The following is a 22,352-nucleotide window of genomic DNA, read 5'->3' as shown; positions in this document are numbered from 1 at the left end:
TCCGTTTGCTGGCGTCAACGCACGTACGCAAAACACGCAAAAAAAAAAAGAAAGGAAAAATGCAAAATGCATAGGCACGGGGGTTCGACCCTCTGATCTCAAGTTTGGCCTTCGAGTCCTCGACCACTGAGCCATGTCACTCTTGTGACAAAATATTCAAACAAATATATATATATATAGGTATACGAGACATATATATACATAAGACCAAAACAAAACAAAAGAAACATTTGTATTGTAGGGTTCGAACCCCTGACCTCGGGCTCAACCTTCCAGCCTTCAATCACTGAGCCAAACCACTGAACCCAAGCCACTCTTGTAACCAAAACGTTCAAACAAATATATATAATACATAGATATACAATATATATACATATATGTATAAATATACAATTCTCCCGCCTCTCTCTCTGTTTTTGTCTCACTCTCTCTTCCGTCATCTTCTTCGAGCGTTGTGTCTGGCGCGCGATTTCAATAATCGCGGCGCCTGACCGACAGGCTATCCAATCGTGCCCCGATTGTCAATGATTATCTCAGCCTTCCTCCCTCTTTGTCTTCTTCTTTGGCTTCATCCTCTTCTTAAGTTGAGGCCTGCGAAAGAGAGAGGCAGAGCAAAAGCCTGCAAACTTTCTCTGTCACCACTCTGCAACCTCTTTCTTTTACATTACTCTTCTTTGCCATGGCTTCTTCACACGGTTCTCTCACTCTTTTTCCAGACCTGAACGAGTCCACGATAGAGATGACCGATTCTGACTCTCCTGAACCTCAACCACGAGCTCCTCCTCCTTCCCCTGTTTTCAACTTTCCAGCGATGTCAGTTGAACAAATCATGGCGGCACAGTCTAACATCGAAGCAAACTCATATACACTGAGGTCATGTGTGGAGACCGTGACAGCGGTCTCCAACTTGTCCCGTCGACTGCAGAACAGGACGTATGAAGTACATCGATTGAATGCACAACTTTCTTTACTTCAACATATGTACAAAGATTCTCGAGGGGAAGTTAGTGGCTTGAAGAAACAAATCAAGGAGTTGAAACGACAGGTGACCGTCGCAACTCGTCATGGGACTACCTTTGACGGCCAGCGAGGGATAATCTCCTTCGGAAGCTCTGCCAAGGCCGAGGCAGAGTCTTCAAGAGCTTCGAAGAAGTAAAGATGAAGCGAGGCAGCTGATGGTAAAGTCAGGCAACGAAACTGTGTGCAAATGAAGCTGGTTGTAATCTTCGCTTCCGAGCTACTGCCGAAAAACTGAGAAAATGCTACTCTCTCTTTTTTTTTTTTTTTTTTTTTTTTTTTTTTGTGTTTTGTTTTTGTTTTTTTTTTTGTTTTGTTTTGTGTCTCTGTGATCGGGGATGTCCTTCCCTGACTACAATAAAATCAGTTTAGTTTTTGCACATCGATGGCGTGACTAGCATATCTCTTTGAACTTGAAAACATTTTTGTTTGATTGAATTTGAGAGTAATCGAATTTTGAACTCTGAATTGAACATTGATTCTATACTGACCTGAATCAAAGAATGACTTAACGAAAGAAGAGCGAAGCAAAAAAAAAATTCAAACACACTTATATACACGGACTGGTATGAATACACCGACTGGTATAAATATACTGACTGGTATGAAAAGAACACACTTATATACACTGACTGGTATGAATACCCTGATTGGTATGAATACACTAACTGGTATGAATACACACTTATATACACTGATTGGTATGAATACACACTCACATACACCGAGGAGTTGACTCGAGTGGTGGAGAAGACAGAATTTCTAACTCGACTATGCCCCTAATTCATTACCTTGAATTTTTTTTTTTTTTTTTTCATAAAAATGTTTTGATCAACATGACAGTTAGATTAGCATACTTATTCCATTTTCTGTTTGAAATCATGTAAGCTAAACTGTGAGCACTGAAAATTTTCCCTTTTCAAATCCAAAGAACGGTCTAAGTTTTGCAAAAATGGAACAATTTTTGAGAAAAATTAGTCAGCTTCATTCAAATTAATCAAAATCTATTTTTGCAAATGGCCACTACTCAACTAACATGGAATCAACCATTAGGGTGCATAGTCCCAAACCAGATAATCAAAGGTGATATCTGAACCAAGCCAACCGAACCATGCCAATCCGAACCGAATGAAGTCGAGCAAAACTGGACCAGACTGAACCGAACCGCCAAATCGAATCGAACCGAACTGAACCAAGTTAAATCAAACCAATTGAACTGAGCAGAATGAAGATACACCAATCAAACACGGATAGGACAACCAAGTCGACTAAAGACACACCAAGCAAACATGGACGAGATGAATGAGTTGAAAAATTATTAGGGCCGAACTTCAAGATGAAGCTACCTACGTATCCTCAAGATAGGAATCAGGCCATCGTAGTTCCGGCTAAGGGTCACTCGGGTATTGACACTCTCCTTTTGTGCTCTAACTTTTGCCAAAGCCGCCCTTTCGGGTTTTCAACCTTGCGAGCTTTTCATTTTTTCATTTTTCTATTTTTTTTCATTTTGTTCATTTCTTTTTTTTGTTTTTCATTATTTTTGTTTTTTTTTTGATTTTTTTTTCTGCTCTAAATTTTGCCTGGGTCGTCCTTCCAGGTTTTCAACCCAACGAGCCTCTCAAGGATGGTACTTTTATTTTAGCTTGTCCATGTTGATTGGGTGTGAAATCTCTAGGCCAATGACTGCTACACTTGACCAGTAGATATGATGATGTAGGGACTAGGCTAATTGGGTCTGAATTTGCCCCTAGTGTAATGGATAGGAACTCGACTGTCCTTCAACAATAAAATTCATTCTCTCAAATTCTGGGTTTTGCCTTTATGGGTGGTCTTCATTGGGAAACGATTCAGTTTTAACTCTTTGATCACATCCAACCTTTTGTCCCTAGTTCAAGGACTGCTTCAAATCTTAAATCACATCCGACCTTCTTGCCCCTGGTTCAAGGGCTGTTTCCAATCTGAATCACAGGCCCTACATAGTTTTGGCTAAGGTTCACTCGGGTATTGACACTCTCATTTTACGCTCTAACTTTTGCCAAAGCCGCCCTTTCGGGTTTTCAACCTTGCGAGGTTTTCATTTTTCTTTTTATTTTTCCTTCTTTTTTTATTTATTTATTATTATTATTATTATTATTTTTTTTTTTTTTTGTGCTCTAACTTTTGCCTAGGTCGCCCTTTCGGGTTTTCGGCCCAGCGAGCCTCTCAAGGATGGTATCTTATTGCCCCTAGTTCAAGGGCTACCTCCATTTCGGCTATGCAAGCCTCATACTTTTGCCCCTAGATCAAGGGCTGTTTCAAATCTGAATCACATTCGACCTTCTTGCCCCTAGTTGAAGGGCTGCCTCCATTTGAATCACATCATGGCCCCTAATTCAAGGGATATTTCCAATTCGGCTACGCAAGCCTTACACTTTGAATGATCATTGAATACTTCGAATTCAGGTTTGAAAGCTAAGGAGCTAAGGAGGTCGGACCTCGAGTCAAGAGGGATTGTATAATCAATTCCAGGCATGTCTTTGTAGGACCACGCAAAAACAGTTTTTTGAAATCTTTTCACAAAGTGACTAATCACTCGTACTCTTACGAAGACAAGATAGAACCAATTTGGACCAAGCTAGGATCATTCTCAGTACCCACATTAACAAAAATGATTTTATTCATCAAAGGCTTAGCACACCTCTCTTCTTCTCAGTTGATCAAAATTTGCAAATCCCGAGGAAATTCTTCCTCTTTGTTTTCATCAGAGTTTTGGAAAAAGTTTTGAAAAACTTTGGTCAATGCAATGAATTAAGGCACAGAGAAGTAGGCAGACTCTATGGCATTTTGTTTTTTTGTTTTTCTGTTTATTGAAAAGAGACTATGACTCAACAATGGCAACAGACTTTTGACAACATACTCAAAAGAAAATGACAAAGAGAACCTAGACATGACAGAAATGTCTAGGTTAGCACTATCGAAATCAACAGACTCTGACTCATTAGGCTGACTCGAGCCTGACTCTAACTCTACAAACTTGGTGGAGTCAAACTTAGACTCAATACTCAATTCAGAACTCAGAATAAAACCATTCTCAATTTTGCTTAGTCAAAGTGTGGGCCAGCCACAACATTCAAAATAAATTGCTAGTCAAAGTGTGGGCCAGCCACAGCATTCAAAATAAAGCTCATGCAATCAACAGGTGGTCACTCCCCAATCACAGAGATGGTCGGATACCCCACAAGTTCTATTTATTTACAATGGTCGACTTTGTGGGATATTGGAGTTTTTTTATTTTTTTATTTTTATTTTGTTTTTTTGATTTTATGTTTTTGTTTTTGTTTTTTTTTTTTTTTCTTTTTTTGTTTTGGAAGTAATGATGCTAAACTGAACATCTTGAACCACTCATTTGAATTTGAGAACCCATGTATAGATCCAATACATTGCACATAAAGGAAGAAAGAGAACAAACACCCCTAAAGAGGGTAGGGTTATCCTGTCCTAGCTTGGAATGATCTAGGGTTTCACTATTCACACAAGCGGTATCATACATCCTAGAAACGGGAAAGCATCCTGTCCTAATTTGAAAGGTACTATAGCTCACCATATGTACAAGGTTGGCTCTACTTTACGGGTTGAAGCCAAGGTGACGTTACCAAAGAGTCCTTCAGGTCATAACCAATAAAGATCCCAGGAAATCAGAAGAGTCAAATAGCCTCTCTTCGGAGTCTGAGAACCTTAGATAGCAAAGCTAGATAGCAGGGCTACATAGCAAAGCTACCCTTTTGACAAATCTCAAAAGGTTACAACACAAGGCCTCTAAAGTATCGTAAAAATAGGTGTAGTGTCACAAAAAGCTTACATGTGCTCCCACTAGTATCTGGGCAACACAAGGACTTGAAGTGCACCAATGAATGCAATGCAATGAACATATAATTGAAAATAAAGGTCATATCATGGAGTTCGAGTCAAGGTTTCATAAAATCCCCAGCAGAGTCGCCAGAAACTGTAACATGCCCGGGGGGTACCCGCGCGCGTTAAACAGTTCGGACCCCCGAGATCTCTTTGATCTATTCTCACGAGTGCAATGTGAAACATAGATGAGAGTCCAGATTTGGCAACTTTTATTGAAAATCCATTTTATTACAATTTTGTCAAAAATGGACTGCGTCATCAGATCTCAGAGTCGCCACCTAATATTTATTTTGGGAAAATTAGGAAACCCATGACTCGTGCCAAGGCCACTGTTCGTCGTTACCAAGGATGCTTGGCTCGGAACCTTAGGTATGAGAGGGGAAGGTCAATAATGAGCACCCCCGCCCACCCGATCAAAGATCGGCCTTTACTAACCATGATATGAATTTTATTTTATTTATATGTTCATGTTCTGATTAGTTAATAAATCCTAAAATTTACTATGTGAAGCATACAAGTATAGACTATGTCACCCATTTTGGAACAACTTGATTTCATGTAGTTTTGAAAGAGTTTTGAAAATGTATAACTCAAATAAATTGAGTTTACAAACATGAAAATCAATATCATTCCAAATTAAGTGACACAACCTCCATCCACTGGCATTCATACAATTATATCATATAAGCAAATAGCCACATGGTAGGATGCTTAAACATAGTAAGAAAAACATACACAAACGGGATGCTAAAGCATAAAAACTTACATGTTTGACGACCCGCGAACAAGCTACAAAACAAAGTTAGTAAAACATGCATGATCTTATATACAAAATCCTAATGCAATTCACTCATGAGATGCAACTAAAGATTCAGCCTCTAAAATATGATATGTGAATCATCTCAAGAACATGAGGTAGCGCACATAGTCACATAGGAATTGATTAAATCCACAAATGCAAACTTAGCCGAATCAAGATGCATGAAACATGGATGCGAAGCATAACTATGATGAAAAATAAATATGATGTTTATGTACAAATAAAGAAAGCAAGTAAAAGAACGGGATAGAAAGAAGCGGGGCGGGGAATTATTACAACGCTCTGAATAAATTATTACAAACCAGATAAGAGAGAGAGAAAGGAATATTACAACAAAATAAAAAACCTCACAAACTCTCAAAAATAAAATAAAATAAAATAAAGAAACTTTATGTGCGCCGGAAAATATTTTGCTTGACGTAGGAAGACTGCTCCGTTCTGTTCGGGAAAACTTATTTTTGCGGGAGCACTATTCATCCCGAGATACTATTCACTGCCGGAAGTTACTATTCATCACGACAATTACTATTCACCTTTCTTGATCGTTATTCATCTTACCAGGCATTTTTTCATCCGCTGTTACTATTCATCGTCGGAGGTACTATTCATCGCCGGAGGTACTATTCATCGTCGGGGTTACTATTCACCGCCGGAAGTTACTATTTACCGTCGGAGGTTACTATTCACCACCGATCACTATTCATTTGGCGGGGTCACATCTTTTAACAAATTAGGTGGTTCGACCAACCATTTAAAGTGATAAAATTACAACAATTTATAAATAGTAAACTACAACATTTTATGTAAATTACAACAGTTTATATACAACCGTAAATTACAGCAGATAAAGTAATAAAATTAGGTGGTTCAACCGACCATTTAAAGCGATAAAATTACAACAATTTATAAATAGTAAACTACAACATTTTATGTAAATTACAGCAGTTTATATACAACCGTAAATTACAGCAGATAAAGTAGTAAAATTAGGTGGTTCAACCGACCATTTAAAGCGAAAAAAAATATTATGAAAAACAATAAATAAAGTACTTAAACAAATTATATCACATTTTGAAATTAAATGAAAGTTTGCAAAAACTCACCTTTCGGGGACATGATGAATTTTCTGATTCACAAACTTTCTTTTGATTACCCTCAAGTCTGTGGAATGTGTTCTCAATTCTCAGTTAAAATTTGGAATTACAACTTTAACAGTTCCTTCTTTCTGATTCTTTTTCTCTCAATATTCCCTCGCACCAATCCCCATTTTTTTTATTCTCTCTCCCAATTTTTTTGACTCTCCTGATTTCTCCCCTGCCAAAAAATTCTTTTTTCTTTCTCTGATCTTCCCCCTTTTATAGAAAATAATTGTCAGAAAAGGACAAAAGAAGAAACGGTGGTAGGAGTTGATTTCAAAAGATGCACAGTGATTTTACTGTGAAATGCACAGTAAAATTACTATGCACTTTACAATATAATAATATATAAAAGAGATTATTAGCATAAATACATGTACAAATACCCAGAAAAATATATAAAAACACACAAATACGTAAAATTAAAATACGTGGACTAATAAAATATATTTTAGTAGGCCAAATATGCAACATAATTTGACCAAAGCGGGTCTAAAGGCACAGAAAACAAAAAGACGCACGATGGGAGTGTAGTGAATTTTTTTTTTTCAAAGAAGGAATAATACCCTTATATAATATAATATTATATATATACAAAAGTATGGTGCGTGGGTGAAACCAGGGTACTGAATAAATTTAATAAAATATTATATAATAATATAACATAATATATATATATATATATATATAATACATAATAAAGGGAAAGAAAATGGAAAAGGAGTCTAAAATAATTTGGCAAAAACAGGTGTAAGACTAGGATTAAAGTTTATATTCCATCTTTTTACTGAGAATTTTGTGAGATAGCATATTCCTGTTTTCATCATTGAGTAATCAAAAGAAAGCGCCCAAGTCTTAGGGCTGGTCAAAATGGGGTGTCTACAGTTGCCCCTCTTTGACAGAGCTCAAAGTCATTTCATGACGTGAGTGAATGTCAAAGCCCAAAGACGACCCTTTTGACAAGGCCGTAAGACTTGGGCAAGCAAACAAGATGCAATGCAAGTGGTTGAACCCGAAGGTTGCCTACGTATCCTTTTGCAAGGAATCAAACCAGCGTAGTTCAGGGGCAGAATGCAAGTGACATGCTCAAAATGCAGTTTGAAGGTTGGACTTACACGCTTCGCGAAGCCAGTTGTTTGAAAATTCATGATTATGCAATGCAATACAATGCCATGGAGTGATGATAAAGATATGAAGATGACAACAATGAAAAGGCAAGCTTCGTGCAAATGATATGAAACATAACAGGGGGTGCATTGCATTAAATGTGCCACAAGATCACATACAAATGTGTCACAACATAATTTTAACTGAGTGAACCAACAGCCTAACGCGTCTCACGCGAAAGGAGGAAAGATGGTGTAAACACCAGACGCACTTGATGTTTTTAACCGAGTAAACTTGTAATCCCAACGCGTTTCACGCGATAGGAGGAATGGCAGTATAACCAACAATCTCATACGGAGAGGAAGAAGGTATTAACCAAGTAGAAAATGACAATGGTGTAACCAACAGGCGTATCTCAACGTATTTTATACGAAGAGAGGGAAGGTTTTAACCAGAGAAAATGACAATGGTGTAACCAACAGGCGTATCTCAACGTATTTTATACGAAGAGAGGGAAGGTTTTAACCAGAGAAAATGACAATGGTGTAACCAGCTGGCGTATCTCACCGTATTTTATACGGAGAGAGGGAAGGTTTTAACCAGAGAAAATGACAATGGTGTAACCAACAGGCGTACCTAACCGTATTTTATACGGAGAGGGGGAAGGTTTTAACCAAGTAGAAAATGGCAACGGTGTAACCAACAGGCGTACCTAACCGTATTTTATACGGAGAGGGGGAAGGTTTTAACCAAGTAGAACAACAATGGTGTAACCAACAGGCGTATCTCAACGTATTTTATACGGAGAGAGGGAAGGTTTTAACCAAAGAAAATGATAATGGTGTAACCAACAGGCGTATCTCAACGTATTTTATACGAAGAGAGGGAAGGTTTTAACCAACGAGAATGACAATGGTGTAACCAACAGGCATACCTAACCGTATTTTATACGGAGAGGGGGAAGGTTTTAACCAAGTAGAATGACAATGGTGTAACCAACAGGCGTATCTCAACGTATTTTATACGAAGAGAGGGAAGGTTTTAACCAGAGAAAATGACAATGGTGTAACCAACAGGCGTATCTCAACGTATTTTATACGGAGAGAGGGAAGGTTTTAACCAGAGAAAATGACAATGGTGTAACCAACAAGCATACCTAACCGTATTTTATACGGAGAGGGGGAAGGTTTTAACCAAGTAGAAAATGACAATGGTGTAACCAACAGGCGTATCTCAACGTATTTTATACGGAGAGATGGAAGGTTTTAACCAGAGAAAATGACAATGGTGTAACCAACAAGCATACCTAACCGTATTTTATACGGAGAGGGGGAAGGTTTTAACCAAGTAGAATGACAATGGTGTAACCAACAGGCGTACCTAACCGTATTTTATACGGAGAGGGGGAAGGTTTTAACCAAGAAGAACAACAATGGTGTAACCAACAGGCGTACCTAACCGTATTTTATACGGAGAGGGGGAAGGTTTTAACCAATGAGAATGACAATGGTGTAACCAACAGGCGTACCTAACCGTATTTTATACGGAGAGGGGGAAGGTTTTAACCAATGAGAATGACAATGGTGTAACCAACAGGCGTACCTAACCGTATTTTATACGGAGAGGGGGAAGGTTTTAACCAGTGAAAATGACAATGGTGTAACCAACAGGCGTATCTCAACGTATTTTATACGAAGAGAGGGAAGGTTACGAGAATGATAATGGTGTAACCAACAGGCGTACCTAACCGTATTTTATACGGAGAGGGGGAAGGTTTTAACCAAGTGAAAAATGACAATGGTGTAACCAACAGGCGTATCTCAACGTATTTTATACAGAGAGAGGGAAGGTTTTAACCATGTAAACATCACATTTCACGTGAAAGGAGTAAAGGTGGATTCGAAATCCAAACGCGTCTCACGCAAGTGGAAGAAGGTATGGTAGAATGACAAGGGGTAACCTCTACATGTAGAAGCCACCGATACTGCTTTTCTTCGTGATCATATTCACAACTTTCCCTATTCTCCAACGGGGTGACAGACTAGTTTGGTTCAATATCCAGAATTGAGGCGCATACACGCTACCTCAACCTATGGGGCTGCCATACAGATTTCAAGCCGGGGATACACCCCTGGGTATTTAAACCAGACTTTAGTCTCGGAAATTCCAAACCTTTTGCGTTCTAGGCATCGCCATTCGAACTCTAGTTTCCACCGTCGCAGTTGGTCTCCTAGGAACTCATTGCAATCACAGGCAGGTGGCTATACCAGACCATCTGAAGTCGTTCGGGCACGACAAACACCAAAGGAATTGCACCTTTAGAGGATTTAAGGTCTCCTAGACCATTCTTAGACCATTGAAGTCGTTCGGGCACGACAAACACCAAAGGAATTGCACCTTCAGAGGATTTAAGGTCTCCTAGACCTAGGGAGTGCACAAGATGGTGTGATGCGCAAGATAGCGCGATTAAAAATTGCACAAGACAGTGCGATGGAATCGAAATTTTGCGATAGGTGCTTTATTATGCGTTAGATGCACAGAATGAAAGAAGGATTTGTATGCTCGAACCAAATACCGTACACATATACTATGTACAGACAAAATACATACAAATACAGCAATATACACAGACATGCATGTACGGTATACATACATAGATTCGGGGAATATTCTGTTTGTAGCCATCAACGGAAAGATACCGTTACTGAGAAGGCATATTCCGTTTGCTGGCGTCAACGCACGTACGCAAAACACGCAAAAAAAAAAAGAAAGGAAAAATGCAAAATGCATAGGCACGGGGGTTCGACCCTCTGATCTCAAGTTTGGCCTTCGAGTCCTCGACCACTGAGCCATGTCACTCTTGTGACAAAATATTCAAACAAATATATATATATATAGGTATACGAGACATATATATACATAAGACCAAAACAAAACAAAAGAAACATTTGTATTGTAGGGTTCGAACCCCTGACCTCGGGCTCAACCTTCCAGCCTTCAATCACTGAGCCAAACCACTGAACCCAAGCCACTCTTGTAACCAAAACGTTCAAACAAATATATATAATACATAGATATACAATATATATACATATATGTATAAATATACAATTCTCCCGCCTCTCTCTCTGTTTTTGTCTCACTCTCTCTTCCGTCATCTTCTTCGAGCGTTGTGTCTGGCGCGCGATTTCAATAATCGCGGCGCCTGACCGACAGGCTATCCAATCGTGCCCCGATTGTCAATGATTATCTCAGCCTTCCTCCCTCTTTGTCTTCTTCTTTGGCTTCATCCTCTTCTTAAGTTGAGGCCTGCGAAAGAGAGAGGCAGAGCAAAAGCCTGCAAACTTTCTCTGTCACCACTCTGCAACCTCTTTCTTTTACATTACTCTTCTTTGCCATGGCTTCTTCACACGGTTCTCTCACTCTTTTTCCAGACCTGAACGAGTCCACGATAGAGATGACCGATTCTGACTCTCCTGAACCTCAACCACGAGCTCCTCCTCCTTCCCCTGTTTTCAACTTTCCAGCGATGTCAGTTGAACAAATCATGGCGGCACAGTCTAACATCGAAGCAAACTCATATACACTGAGGTCATGTGTGGAGACCGTGACAGCGGTCTCCAACTTGTCCCGTCGACTGCAGAACAGGACGTATGAAGTACATCGATTGAATGCACAACTTTCTTTACTTCAACATATGTACAAAGATTCTCGAGGGGAAGTTAGTGGCTTGAAGAAACAAATCAAGGAGTTGAAACGACAGGTGACCGTCGCAACTCGTCATGGGACTACCTTTGACGGCCAGCGAGGGATAATCTCCTTCGGAAGCTCTGCCAAGGCCGAGGCAGAGTCTTCAAGAGCTTCGAAGAAGTAAAGATGAAGCGAGGCAGCTGATGGTAAAGTCAGGCAACGAAACTGTGTGCAAATGAAGCTGGTTGTAATCTTCGCTTCCGAGCTACTGCCGAAAAACTGAGAAAATGCTACTCTCTCTTTTTTTTTTTTTTTTTTTTTTTTTTTTTTTGTGTTTTGTTTTTGTTTTTTTTTTTGTTTTGTTTTGTGTCTCTGTGATCGGGGATGTCCTTCCCTGACTACAATAAAATCAGTTTAGTTTTTGCACATCGATGGCGTGACTAGCATATCTCTTTGAACTTGAAAACATTTTTGTTTGATTGAATTTGAGAGTAATCGAATTTTGAACTCTGAATTGAACATTGATTCTATACTGACCTGAATCAAAGAATGACTTAACGAAAGAAGAGCGAAGCAAAAAAAAAATTCAAACACACTTATATACACGGACTGGTATGAATACACCGACTGGTATAAATATACTGACTGGTATGAAAAGAACACACTTATATACACTGACTGGTATGAATACCCTGATTGGTATGAATACACTAACTGGTATGAATACACACTTATATACACTGATTGGTATGAATACACACTCACATACACCGAGGAGTTGACTCGAGTGGTGGAGAAGACAGAATTTCTAACTCGACTATGCCCCTAATTCATTACCTTGAATTTTTTTTTTTTTTTTTTCATAAAAATGTTTTGATCAACATGACAGTTAGATTAGCATACTTATTCCATTTTCTGTTTGAAATCATGTAAGCTAAACTGTGAGCACTGAAAATTTTCCCTTTTCAAATCCAAAGAACGGTCTAAGTTTTGCAAAAATGGAACAATTTTTGAGAAAAATTAGTCAGCTTCATTCAAATTAATCAAAATCTATTTTTGCAAATGGCCACTACTCAACTAACATGGAATCAACCATTAGGGTGCATAGTCCCAAACCAGATAATCAAAGGTGATATCTGAACCAAGCCAACCGAACCATGCCAATCCGAACCGAATGAAGTCGAGCAAAACTGGACCAGACTGAACCGAACCGCCAAATCGAATCGAACCGAACTGAACCAAGTTAAATCAAACCAATTGAACTGAGCAGAATGAAGATACACCAATCAAACACGGATAGGACAACCAAGTCGACTAAAGACACACCAAGCAAACATGGACGAGATGAATGAGTTGAAAAATTATTAGGGCCGAACTTCAAGATGAAGCTACCTACGTATCCTCAAGATAGGAATCAGGCCATCGTAGTTCCGGCTAAGGGTCACTCGGGTATTGACACTCTCCTTTTGTGCTCTAACTTTTGCCAAAGCCGCCCTTTCGGGTTTTCAACCTTGCGAGCTTTTCATTTTTTCATTTTTCTATTTTTTTTCATTTTGTTCATTTCTTTTTTTTGTTTTTCATTATTTTTGTTTTTTTTTTGATTTTTTTTTCTGCTCTAAATTTTGCCTGGGTCGTCCTTCCAGGTTTTCAACCCAACGAGCCTCTCAAGGATGGTACTTTTATTTTAGCTTGTCCATGTTGATTGGGTGTGAAATCTCTAGGCCAATGACTGCTACACTTGACCAGTAGATATGATGATGTAGGGACTAGGCTAATTGGGTCTGAATTTGCCCCTAGTGTAATGGATAGGAACTCGACTGTCCTTCAACAATAAAATTCATTCTCTCAAATTCTGGGTTTTGCCTTTATGGGTGGTCTTCATTGGGAAACGATTCAGTTTTAACTCTTTGATCACATCCAACCTTTTGTCCCTAGTTCAAGGACTGCTTCAAATCTTAAATCACATCCGACCTTCTTGCCCCTGGTTCAAGGGCTGTTTCCAATCTGAATCACAGGCCCTACATAGTTTTGGCTAAGGTTCACTCGGGTATTGACACTCTCATTTTACGCTCTAACTTTTGCCAAAGCCGCCCTTTCGGGTTTTCAACCTTGCGAGGTTTTCATTTTTCTTTTTATTTTTCCTTCTTTTTTTATTTATTTATTATTATTATTATTATTATTTTTTTTTTTTTTTGTGCTCTAACTTTTGCCTAGGTCGCCCTTTCGGGTTTTCGGCCCAGCGAGCCTCTCAAGGATGGTATCTTATTGCCCCTAGTTCAAGGGCTACCTCCATTTCGGCTATGCAAGCCTCATACTTTTGCCCCTAGATCAAGGGCTGTTTCAAATCTGAATCACATTCGACCTTCTTGCCCCTAGTTGAAGGGCTGCCTCCATTTGAATCACATCATGGCCCCTAATTCAAGGGATATTTCCAATTCGGCTACGCAAGCCTTACACTTTGAATGATCATTGAATACTTCGAATTCAGGTTTGAAAGCTAAGGAGCTAAGGAGGTCGGACCTCGAGTCAAGAGGGATTGTATAATCAATTCCAGGCATGTCTTTGTAGGACCACGCAAAAACAGTTTTTTGAAATCTTTTCACAAAGTGACTAATCACTCGTACTCTTACGAAGACAAGATAGAACCAATTTGGACCAAGCTAGGATCATTCTCAGTACCCACATTAACAAAAATGATTTTATTCATCAAAGGCTTAGCACACCTCTCTTCTTCTCAGTTGATCAAAATTTGCAAATCCCGAGGAAATTCTTCCTCTTTGTTTTCATCAGAGTTTTGGAAAAAGTTTTGAAAAACTTTGGTCAATGCAATGAATTAAGGCACAGAGAAGTAGGCAGACTCTATGGCATTTTGTTTTTTTGTTTTTCTGTTTATTGAAAAGAGACTATGACTCAACAATGGCAACAGACTTTTGACAACATACTCAAAAGAAAATGACAAAGAGAACCTAGACATGACAGAAATGTCTAGGTTAGCACTATCGAAATCAACAGACTCTGACTCATTAGGCTGACTCGAGCCTGACTCTAACTCTACAAACTTGGTGGAGTCAAACTTAGACTCAATACTCAATTCAGAACTCAGAATAAAACCATTCTCAATTTTGCTTAGTCAAAGTGTGGGCCAGCCACAACATTCAAAATAAATTGCTAGTCAAAGTGTGGGCCAGCCACAGCATTCAAAATAAAGCTCATGCAATCAACAGGTGGTCACTCCCCAATCACAGAGATGGTCGGATACCCCACAAGTTCTATTTATTTACAATGGTCGACTTTGTGGGATATTGGAGTTTTTTTATTTTTTTATTTTTATTTTGTTTTTTTGATTTTATGTTTTTGTTTTTGTTTTTTTTTTTTTTTCTTTTTTTGTTTTGGAAGTAATGATGCTAAACTGAACATCTTGAACCACTCATTTGAATTTGAGAACCCATGTATAGATCCAATACATTGCACATAAAGGAAGAAAGAGAACAAACACCCCTAAAGAGGGTAGGGTTATCCTGTCCTAGCTTGGAATGATCTAGGGTTTCACTATTCACACAAGCGGTATCATACATCCTAGAAACGGGAAAGCATCCTGTCCTAATTTGAAAGGTACTATAGCTCACCATATGTACAAGGTTGGCTCTACTTTACGGGTTGAAGCCAAGGTGACGTTACCAAAGAGTCCTTCAGGTCATAACCAATAAAGATCCCAGGAAATCAGAAGAGTCAAATAGCCTCTCTTCGGAGTCTGAGAACCTTAGATAGCAAAGCTAGATAGCAGGGCTACATAGCAAAGCTACCCTTTTGACAAATCTCAAAAGGTTACAACACAAGGCCTCTAAAGTATCGTAAAAATAGGTGTAGTGTCACAAAAAGCTTACATGTGCTCCCACTAGTATCTGGGCAACACAAGGACTTGAAGTGCACCAATGAATGCAATGCAATGAACATATAATTGAAAATAAAGGTCATATCATGGAGTTCGAGTCAAGGTTTCATAAAATCCCCAGCAGAGTCGCCAGAAACTGTAACATGCCCGGGGGGTACCCGCGCGCGTTAAACAGTTCGGACCCCCGAGATCTCTTTGATCTATTCTCACGAGTGCAATGTGAAACATAGATGAGAGTCCAGATTTGGCAACTTTTATTGAAAATCCATTTTATTACAATTTTGTCAAAAATGGACTGCGTCATCAGATCTCAGAGTCGCCACCTAATATTTATTTTGGGAAAATTAGGAAACCCATGACTCGTGCCAAGGCCACTGTTCGTCGTTACCAAGGATGCTTGGCTCGGAACCTTAGGTATGAGAGGGGAAGGTCAATAATGAGCACCCCCGCCCACCCGATCAAAGATCGGCCTTTACTAACCATGATATGAATTTTATTTTATTTATATGTTCATGTTCTGATTAGTTAATAAATCCTAAAATTTACTATGTGAAGCATACAAGTATAGACTATGTCACCCATTTTGGAACAACTTGATTTCATGTAGTTTTGAAAGAGTTTTGAAAATGTATAACTCAAATAAATTGAGTTTACAAACATGAAAATCAATATCATTCCAAATTAAGTGACACAACCTCCATCCACTGGCATTCATACAATTATATCATATAAGCAAATAGCCACATGGTAGGATGCTTAAACATAGTAAGAAAAACATACACAAACGGGATGCTAAAGCATAAAAACTTACATGTTTGACGACCCGCGAACAAGCTACAAAACAAAGTTAGTAAAACATGCATGATCTTATATACAAAATCCTAATGCAATTCACTCATGAGATGCAACTAAAGATTCAGCCTCTAAAATATGATATGTGAATCATCTCAAGAACATGAGGTAGCGCACATAGTCACATAGGAATTGATTAAATCCACAAATGCAAACTTAGCCGAATCAAGATGCATGAAACATGGATGCGAAGCATAACTATGATGAAAAATAAATATGATGTTTATGTACAAATAAAGAAAGCAAGTAAAAGAACGGGATAGAAAGAAGCGGGGCGGGGAATTATTACAACGCTCTGAATAAATTATTACAAACCAGATAAGAGAGAGAGAAAGGAATATTACAACAAAATAAAAAACCTCACAAACTCTCAAAAATAAAATAAAATAAAATAAAGAAACTTTATGTGCGCCGGAAAATATTTTGCTTGACGTAGGAAGACTGCTCCGTTCTGTTCGGGAAAACTTATTTTTGCGGGAGCACTATTCATCCCGAGATACTATTCACTGCCGGAAGTTACTATTCATCACGACAATTACTATTCACCTTTCTTGATCGTTATTCATCTTACCAGGCATTTTTTCATCCGTTGTTACTATTCATCGTCGGAGGTACTATTCATCGCCGGAGGTACTATTCATCGTCGGGGTTACTATTCACCGCCGGAAGTTACTATTTACCGTCGGAGGTTACTATTCACCACCGATCACTATTCATTTGGCGGGGTCACATCTTTTAACAAATTAGGTGGTTCGACCAACCATTTAAAGTGATAAAATTACAACAATTTATAAATAGTAAACTACAACATTTTATGTAAATTACAACAGTTTATATACAACCGTAAATTACAGCAGATAAAGTAATAAAATTAGGTGGTTCAACCGACCATTTAAAGCGATAAAATTACAACAATTTATAAATAGTAAACTACAACATTTTATGTAAATTACAGCAGTTTATATACAACCGTAAATTACAGCAGATAAAGTAGTAAAATTAGGTGGTTCAACCGACCATTTAAAGCGAAAAAAAAATATTATGAAAAACAATAAATAAAGTACTTAAACAAATTATATCACATTTTGAAATTAAATGAAAGTTTGCAAAAACTCACCTTTCGGGGACATGATGAATTTTCTGATTCACAAACTTTCTTTTGATTACCCTCAAGTCTGTGGAATGTGTTCTCAATTCTCAGTTAAAATTTGGAATTACAACTTTAACAGTTCCTTCTTTCTGATTCTTTTTCTCTCAATATTCCCTCGCACCAATCCCCATTTTTTTTATTCTCTCTCCCAATTTTTTTGACTCTCCTGATTTCTCCCCTGCCAAAAAATTCTTTTTTCTTTCTCTGATCTTCCCCCTTTTATAGAAAATAATTGTCAGAAAAGGACAAAAGAAGAAACGGTGGTAGGAGTTGATTTCAAAAGATGCACAGTGATTTTACTGTGAAATGCACAGTAAAATTACTATGCACTTTACAATATAATAATATATAAAAGAGATTATTAGCATAAATACATGTACAAATACCCAGAAAAATATATAAAAACACACAAATACGTAAAATTAAAATACGTGGACTAATAAAATATATTTTAGTAGGCCAAATATGCAACATAATTTGACCAAAGCGGGTCTAAAGGCACAGAAAACAAAAAGACGCACGATGGGAGTGTAGTGAATTTTTTTTTTTCAAAGAAGGAATAATACCCTTATATAATATAATATTATATATATACAAAAGTATGGTGCGTGGGTGAAACCAGGGTACTGAATAAATTTAATAAAATATTATATAATAATATAACATAATATATATATATATATATATAATACATAATAAAGGGAAAGAAAATGGAAAAGGAGTCTAAAATAATTTGGCAAAAACAGGTGTAAGACTAGGATTAAAGTTTATATTCCATCTTTTTACTGAGAATTTTGTGAGATAGCATATTCCTGTTTTCATCATTGAGTAATCAAAAGAAAGCGCCCAAGTCTTAGGGCTGGTCAAAATGGGGTGTCTACAGATAGCAGTACGGTAAACATTCAGTCTATACAGAACAGTAGACGGTACAGAAGGGGGAATTGTAAAACACCCCTAAGCCTTAACACGATAGGCTCGGAACCTCGCAGTGAGGCACATAGGCTGGCTTGACAAAACTGGAGTCTAACCCACGCTCCTAGCTCCGGTCTGGTGGCTGAGCACCTACATATATATATAAACAGTGAGCTAAAACCTAGTGAATAACATAATGCGTAAAGAGGTTATGAATGAAATGTCCTTACAGTAATGAAATCAGTTCATTAAACAATACTTCAGTCTTTCAGTCAGAACAGTTATTCAGTCATATGTGGTACATCCATTAGCATAGTAGTAAACAGTAAGTCTTAAAGACCGAACAGTAATGATGGCCATCAGTCAGTAAACAGTAGTGGTTCCACGAGGGAACCGACAGAGATCTCTGTAACAGTAACAGTAAACAGTAGGTGCTAAGGATGCCACAATACAGTTCAGAATATAGGACATACATTCATTCAGTAAACAGTATCAGTTCAGTAAACAGTTCAGTTCAGTATTCAGAAGATAATCATTTTGAACATATCTTTACACAATTGTTACTCACAGAGTTCGGGCTACAGTAAGCTAGAGCGTGTCTCCCTAGTCGCCAACCCTACACAGTTAACAGATTGAACACACTAAGCTACGCAGTTGGGAAATATAACAACTTAATCCCTAATGCCTCGGTGTGTTCTACCTCTATATCCTCAATAAGATGTCTTAAACTAGGCCTAAGAATGCCTAGGATGGGATGAGGATGCAAGGAGGCACACTAAAAAGCATTTTCAGAAAAACAGATTCCCGCTCGAGCGCAGGTTTCCCCGCTCGAGCGGTCATGCAATAAAGGTACACGCTCGAGCGTAAACTTTCCCGCTCGAGCGTACTGTAAAAGTACTAGATGGGTGAAATCTTCGCTCGACACCCGCTCGAGCTTGAGACATGACTCCGCTCGAGCGCCCGATCCTCCGCTCGAGCGGACTGTAAAACAGTGCAGAGAGATGCTGGATGCTCGAATTCCACGCTCGAGCGGAACTTCCCCCCGCTCGAGCGGAAGTGCGAAATCTGGAAAACCCAGATTGCACCTCCAAGCTCAAACTCAAGTTTAGATGCATCAAAACCGATCCTCTTGGGCTCATTTTCTGGAAAACTCTTATAAACACATGGAATAACATGATTCAAAGCTCAATTTTGAGAAATCAAGGCCCAAGGGTGGTTAATTCAAACCCAATTTCAAGAACAATATGAACATGCAAACATGCATGAATTCAAATCATTTTGAAGCTTCAATTTGATGCTCTCAGGAGCCAATTCTTTTCAAAACATGGTGAAATCATGGACTTAAACATGATTATGAACATGCATGTAACCTTTTGCCATGAAAACAACTCAAACATCTACAATACAAACATGCATGCATGAAATGAGCTTCAAATCAACAACAATGAACCAAAATATGACTTAGTTCTACAATGAAGCATGACTCATGCAAGAACTAGCTCAATGGCAACAATAAGAAGGTGAGTTTCCTACCTTGTATTCAAGGTTTAGGGGCTCAAATGTGAAATCTACACTTCAATCCAAGCAATTCTTCAAGATGAATTCCAAGTTCTCTTACTCTTTCCTCTCTTGGTCGGCTTAGAGCAAGAAAATGGCTGAGCAAAATGTTGCCTAAGTGTATATTGAGGCTCAAATATGTTATATTGAGTGGGCCACTAAGGGTGGCAAAATGGTAATTAAGTCCAACTCTTTAATTAGCTTAATTTAATCTAATTTAATCATACCTAATCAGTTTTCAGGTAAATACACCATAAAATCACATTAATTGTGACGGTCATAAAACATTAATCAATTCCGGATTCGGCCGCCGATAGGGCCTTCAATTAGCAGTCTAAACATATAAGCATGAACAGATAATCATACAGTCAAACAGATAGAATGCAATTTAACTAACATATACTCAATCAATTCGGTTTCCAATTTCAGTCAGTCAGTTCAGTACTTTTAATCAGTCCAATTATCAGTCATAATCAATTCAGTTTAACGGTAATCAATGGTTATCGGCAATCAATCAGTCATTAATCGGTAAACAGTATGAGGGTTGTTACATAGGGGCCTTGATCATCAGTGCTGATTGAATGTCTGCTCAAGCTGCTCATCTATAACCCAAAGTTTAATCTAAAGGTAAGACCATCAGAATCATTCATGTTTTAATTAATCTGTGGTATTATTCGTTAAAATAAACTTTACCAACTTTATTAAAAAATCATATATAAAAGTGAACTGAATCAATGGAGCTTTGATAGTTAACTATGCCTGTATTTGTTATGGTTGTTAGCTTATTAATCATCGTGTACTGAAACTTGCAGGTACAGCAATAGGTACAGTTTTATTATGCCAGGTAGTTGTCTCAATACGATGTACATGTTTATAGGATTTAATTGATTTTTGCAAAGATACGGGTTTGCAATCCAGTGTTGCTGCCACTATCATGCTTCTCTGATAAATTTTCCAATTCTGTTTCTTTATTAGGTGCCTTACATCACTACTGCTTTGATGGATGCGAAGCGTGGCACGGAAGGGCGCAAGGATTTTTTGATTGGCTATCAAGGCAACTTAGTGGATTAAGCAATTTTCCTGATGCTGTAAATCTGAATTATGTATTGTTTCAATTTGTTATGCTAGATGGATGTGACTTGTGAATGAAAACTTAAAATAGTTGTATTGTGTCGAATGTTAATGAATTATGTATTGTGTCGAATGTTAATGATTCAGTTAATTTGAAGGATGCTTTAAAATTATAGGTTTATTATGGATTGAATGAATTATTAGGAATTACAGGTGTATTGTTTTCCTGCTTTGGCGAGCAATTTATTAGTCGCGACAAATAAATTATTTTTTTTCGCAAAAAATGACAATTGCCGACCAAGAGTTTTGGTCGCAAAAAATACATCTATTGCCGACCAAAACAGTTCTTGGTCGTGGAAACTCACTTTTGCCGACCAAAAGTTTTGGTCGCGAAAAGTAACAAATGGCGACCAAAACCTTTTTTGGTCGTGGAATGTCACAATTGACGACCGAACTTTTTGGTCGCGGAATGTCACGATTGGCGACCAAAACTTTTTGGTCGCGGAATGTCACGATTGGCGACCAAATTTTTTGGTCGCGGAATGTCACGATTGGCGACCAAAATTTTTGGTCGTTGAATGTGATAATTGGTGACCAAACTTTTTGGTCGGGAAAATATCACTTTTCGCGACCAAAGTGTTTTGGCGACAAAATAAATTAGTCGCGGTAATTAAATATTTAGCGACCAAAAATTTAGTCGCGAAATCCAACTTTTGCCGACCAACCACAATTTTGGTCGCGAATTACTTTTGCCGACCCTCAATTGGCGACCAAAGTAGCGACCAAAAATATTGGTCGCGGATAACTTTTGCCGACCAAAAATTGACTTTTAGCGACCAATTTTTTTGTTGCCAAAAGTGTTAATTCTTGTAGTGGTAGTATTAAATTATTATCACCAACTTGTTTAATCTAATTTAATTTTTTTTAATAAGAGTGATTTGTGAGTCACCAATGGTACCTATTTGTTTTTGGACACGACTAAAGCGCCTCGACTTCATGGGAACCTGGAACTTATTATTTAAATAAATTTATAGGATAAATTATACCTATAATCTTTATAGTTCTTTTTTTTTTTCTTTTTTTTCTTTCAATTTGATCCGTATAATTTTAATTACAAAAATGATTGGTGGCCCTAAAAAATTTGCCCCTAATGCCCCTAATTTCTAATTTTGGAAACTGTTTTTTTTTTCTTTCTTTTTTCCTTTTTTTTTTTTTTTTTTTTTACCTTAAACGGAATTTCGGGGCATTCGAGCCCCG

General features: G+C 38.0%; 1 long non-coding RNA gene and 1 pseudogene across 1 annotated transcript; both read left to right on the top strand.

Annotated features, from left to right (window-relative positions):
• LOC114262454 (acyltransferase GLAUCE-like) overlaps positions 1-22,352 on the top strand; it is a 40,195-nt pseudogene that overhangs the window by 15,711 nt on the left and 2,132 nt on the right.
• LOC114256305 (uncharacterized) lies at positions 20,579-21,273 on the top strand. The gene is made up of 3 exons (XR_014333770.1): positions 20,579-20,651; positions 20,837-20,868; positions 21,000-21,273. It is a non-coding gene; the product is annotated as an uncharacterized LOC114256305 (long non-coding RNA).

This window comes from Camellia sinensis, chromosome 6 (genome assembly GCF_055761805.1).
Source record: "Camellia sinensis isolate YWXY chromosome 6, ASM5576180v1, whole genome shotgun sequence".
In the NCBI taxonomy this organism is placed as follows: domain Eukaryota; kingdom Viridiplantae; phylum Streptophyta; class Magnoliopsida; order Ericales; family Theaceae; genus Camellia; species Camellia sinensis.
The sequence above is the reverse complement of the archived record's forward strand: the minus strand, read 5'-3'. Positions and strand labels throughout refer to the sequence as shown.